The sequence below is a fragment of the Lemur catta genome, chromosome 1, assembly GCF_020740605.2.
Source record: "Lemur catta isolate mLemCat1 chromosome 1, mLemCat1.pri, whole genome shotgun sequence".
NCBI lineage: Eukaryota > Metazoa > Chordata > Mammalia > Primates > Lemuridae > Lemur > Lemur catta.
The window spans coordinates 219,309,228-219,313,954 of record NC_059128.1 but is presented as its reverse complement, the minus strand read 5'-3'; the positions used below and the strand labels follow the sequence as shown (position 1 = coordinate 219,313,954).

The 4,727-nt window shown below is 45.1% G+C and overlaps 1 protein-coding gene across 1 annotated transcript in view; it reads left to right on the top strand.

The window, feature by feature from the left end:
- Positions 1–2,734: 2,734 nt before the first annotated feature.
- The window catches only part of PAK2 (p21 (RAC1) activated kinase 2), an 87,864-nt gene continuing 85,871 nt past the window's right edge, over positions 2,735–4,727 (top strand). Inside the window, exon 1 of the mRNA XM_045540017.1 lies at positions 2,735–2,810. The gene's annotated coding sequence lies outside the window, so the exon portion shown is untranslated. The remainder of the gene's footprint in view (positions 2,811–4,727) is intronic.

Below are 4,727 nucleotides of genomic sequence, written 5' to 3'. Positions count from 1 at the left end.
GGGGTGCAGTGGCAAGATCATAGCTTACTGCGGCCTGAAACTCCTGGGCTCAAGTGATCCTTCCGCCTCAGCTTCCCAAATAGCTAGGACTGTAGGCACATACCACCTCACCTAGCTACTTTTTCTATTTTTTGTAGAGATGGGGGTCTCACTCTGTTGCCTAGGCTGGTCTTGAACTCCTGGCCTAACAGGATCCTCCTGCCTCAGCCTCCCAAAGTACTGGGATTACAGGCATGAGCCACCATGCTCAGCCTTGGTCATTTAAAAAAAATAAATAGTATCTTGTTTCTTGCTCATGTTTTCTAGCTCCTGTCTTCTTTAATCATTTAAATAAACATATTTTATATTCTGTAACCAATAATTCCAATATCTAAAGTCCATATGGGCTCCATTATTTTCTTTATAGTTTCTGTTGACTCACTCATGGTGCCTTATTTCCTCAGGTAATGTATTATAATTATATTTTGAGTGCTCATGTTGGGCTTTGGGTATTCTGCTTATTTGTGTAATCCTTTGAGACCTAGGTTAAGGGTGCACCTGTGCAGTGAGGATTTGTATTTGTTTCTTCCAGGCCCCCAAGTACTACCAAGAAAGTAGAACCACTTTCTTGACAAATTTGAACTTTCATACCTTTCTGAGGGAAAATTTGTGGTCATTAATTTTAAAGTGAAATTTTTTTCCCCCTCCACACCAACTCCAGGCTAGAGTAGGCAAATGTTCTGTATGTCTCCCTGGGCTACTCCAGGGGATTTTTTTTCCTAGTCTTGGGAAAGTGCAGCCATTTGAGTTTCCTGTCCTATGCAGTCCCAACTGCTTTTATAGGCCCAAGGCCTTGTCTTCAGTCTCCTCTGTCCTGTGCAGCCATTAAAACCCTAGAGATTTCTGGGATAAATAGGTACCCTCAATGCAATTATGGCTTCACTACCCTGCTTACCACTCTTGTTTTCTGCTTCTTTGGGTTGATGGTGGAATTTGGAAGACCACCAGAGGCATTTTTCTTTTCGTGCTTGCAACCTTAGTTATGCTTTTGAAAGTATGTCTTATTTTATCCAGTGGTTCTTTTTTTTTTTGAGACAGGGTCTATCTCTGTCGCCTGGGCTAGAGTGCAGTGGCATCATCATAGCTCACTGCAACCTTAAACTCCTGGGCTCAAGCAATCTTCCTGCTCAGCCTCCTGAGCAGCTGGGACTACAGGCATGCACTACCATGCCCGGCTAATCTTTTTTTACTTTTAGTAGAGATAGGGTCTCATTCTTGCTTAGGCTGGTCTCTAACTCCTGAGCTCAGGCGATCCTCTTGCCTCCGCCTCCCAGAGCACTAGGATTACAGGCATGAGCCACTGTGCCCAACTCTCCAGTGTTTATGTGTGTTTAATAATGGGAGCATTTTTCAGATTATCTAATAATGTGCCATATTTCTCCTTCATTTGTTTCTCTACTATACCCTCCATATCAATTGAGTTTTTGCTCTATATCCAGAGATAAGCACAATATGGCCAACTCTCTTTATTTCCATTGCTATCTCCCTAGTATCCATCATGATTACTGCCTCTCTAGTTTATTTCCTTACTATTCTTGCATTTCTGTACCCTATTCGCCACATAGCAAAGTGTAAACCACGTAACATCACTTCCCTGCTTAAATTGCTTTAATGGCTTCTTGGAATAAAGTGCAGTTTTCTTACCGTAGTATTCAAGATTCTTCATTACTGAATCTTGTCTGCTGTAGTGTTTTCTTATGTTATTCCCTTCTTGTACTAAGCCCCAGCTACACAGGCCTTCTTAACTAACCATAGCAAGCTCCTTTTTTCCTCTTCCTACCTGTAATGCTTTCCCCTGGATGTTTCTCATTGTAGTCTCTTTCTTTCTATTCTTAGCTTAAATGTTACCTCCACAAAGAGGCCTTCTCTGGCCACTGTATCCAACAGTACTCTCGCCCAGTTTTTTCCTGATACCAGATAGCACTACTTACATCACTGTGTTTTCATATTTGTAAGCTTTACAAAGGCTAGGTGAATCGTGTTCATCCTTGTATCCCTGATACCTAAAAATGTTTGGTACATATTGGACACTCAAATATTTGTAGGTAAGTGAATGCATTGATGAACTCTGTGTCTAAAACAGGGGGGCCTTAATTTGCAAGGAGATGGGACTTAATTTAGCAGCAAAATTAAGAGTTTTGTAGGTAAAAAAGGAAAATGGATAATGGATGAATTTCCAGAAACAAATGTCCTGGAGCAGATATGTATAACAACAATCATCTATCAGCATCTTCCTTTTGCAAAAACCTGACTGCAGACAATGCTGTATTAAATGAGGAACTGGCTGTCCTCAATACAAAGACTACCGCCCCCCCCAAAAAAGGCAGTGCCCACCACTAAACTACAACTCCCAGCAGCCCCTGCGCGGTCCGCCGATGGGGAGGAGGTGCTCGTCTCCGCCCGGGTGAGCTCCAGGGTTGGGGCGGGGAGGGGCGGTGTTCTGGCCCCGCCTCCGTCCGCTGCACGCCGTCGCCCTCCCCCAGGGTTGTGGCCACGCGCAGCGGCGGCGGTTGTTCCGCTTCCCCTCCGGCCCGGGCCGTCGCCATTGCCGAAGGCTCCCTGCTTTCCCCTTCCTGGCGGCCGTAGGGCTCCGCCGCCGCTGGGCCTAGCGGTAGCAGCGGCTGCGCTCCAACGCGGTTTCTCTTCCCGCCCCGCTTTCCCTTCCCTCCCGTCCCCTCCCCTCGCCGCGCGCTTGCCCGGGGCGGCTCCGCAGCCAGCCCCGAGCTCGGACGGAGGCGCCTCGCTGGGGCGGGGACCTTTCCTCGTCTGGGGTAAGTATGCTCACAGGCCCGCTCGCCCGGGACGCGGGCCGTCTCCTTCCTCCTCCTTTCTCCGCGGCCTGGCCCGGCGGGAGCGGCCCGGGACAGCCGACCTACTCGGCGCAGGGCCGGGAAGCTGCCACCTGCGTGCTTGCAGCCGCGGCTCCTGGGGCGGTGGCTCATTGTCTGCTCCCTAGGGCTGTTTTCTTCTCCGGCTTTAGCCCGAAATGGGAAGCTTGCTGGACTGGTGAGGTCTAACTCTTCCTGGACCCAGCCCTGCCCTGAACCGTGCCGCGCCACCGGCTCTGCCCTCTCTGTCTACCCTTCCCTCGCGTTTCAACCTCTTCCTTTTCTCCGTTTACTTTAATGTTGGACCAAACCTCTTGGATGTCGTTCCTTGATTTTTTCCTCTCACTGATTCTCAGCCTCTCCTCGCTAGCTTTCTGTTCACCCCCGTCTCGAGTTCCTTTAACTCTTTTCTCAGCTCCAGTGTGTATAACCTGTTTTTCATATTTCACATTGGTAGAAACGTATAGTTTTCCGGGGAGTTGAGGGCCACCGCTTAAGAACGGAACTTTCAGACCTTCTCATAGTTCTTGTTTGATCTTCAGCCAGGAGGTGAATATTTGGTTCTTTAGGTAACTTAGGTGAAGTTAAGGTTGGTTTTTCACCATGTTTGGCTTTCTTTGAAACACACACAAAACGTTGCCACAAATTCATCAGTGGACTCAACCTTTTGACACATTCTTTAAGGATAAAGTCATCCAGGAACCGAAGTGTGCAGAGTAATTGTCATTATCAATTGGTGTGAGGTTGTGTCCATCCTTGTATCGAAATTTTAATGGGAATATTCTCTGGACAGTGAGAGTGTGATTTGTTTCTCCCTTGATAAATAACCAACTCCCATTGATATTATCTCAGTACTGCTTTACAAGTTATCTGTAGTTTCTTAGTTTTCTTTTTTAACCTTTAGAAAAGACAAAATGGGTAGGCCTAAAATTAGATTACGGAGAGCTGTGTTTTGGATCACGGTTGTGCACGTCACATTTTTTCCCCTGCTGTTTGACTCTTCCGCTCTTGTAAGTAGGCAGGATATTGAAATGTAGAAGAATTTGCTCTGGGGGTTTTGTTTTTGTAGAGTTGTCCAAAAGAATAACATTCAATAAAGTTAGATTGGGATGAAGGCAGTGAATAGTCATTTTTAAAGCAGGTTAAAACTTGTCAACTTTGCCAGAAGCTCTGTGGCATTTGTAAAACACACCCCTGTTCCTATATATGTATATATAGATATGGAAGATCTTTTTTGTGTTCTCTTAGGGATATTGCTTTAAGGCAACTCTTTCACTTTGTTATCTTCAGCTTTTAAATCTAGCTATTAATTAGCCAAGAACACTGATTTACATTTACATTATGATAACTGAACCTCATGTTTTTTACCTGTAGTATATGCAGGTCTTAAATCAACTGTTAGGTTTTGGTAAAGGAGGTTGACCTAATTCGGTGTAGTTTGTGTTTTCACTAAATAGTTCCTTGTTACCTTTCCCTCTTGCAGGCTCTAAAAAAAAATGGCTTAATACTCAGCTTCAATACTGTCATTTGGTGGTATTGGTTGCCCTTAACTTAATGGATATGTTATTGCTCTTGGGGATTAAGATGTAGAAATGCTGGAGTATGAAACTTGGTCTATGTCAGCTTCTCTGCCCGTTCTTTCTGTAAGCAGATATTTTTATTAAGGGAGAGTTCCTGGGTAGCTCACTTCTCTTAGGGCACTGATTCATGGTTTGCTGTCGTTCAGAGAGAGAGAGTTATTCTTCTGGAGTTAGTGACATTTAATACTAACCCTGAAACCCTAATTCATAAAGTAACCTCAATTTGTAGTTGGCATATATGTACTAAACAAATGAATAGGGGTTCCTATGGTTCTCTGAT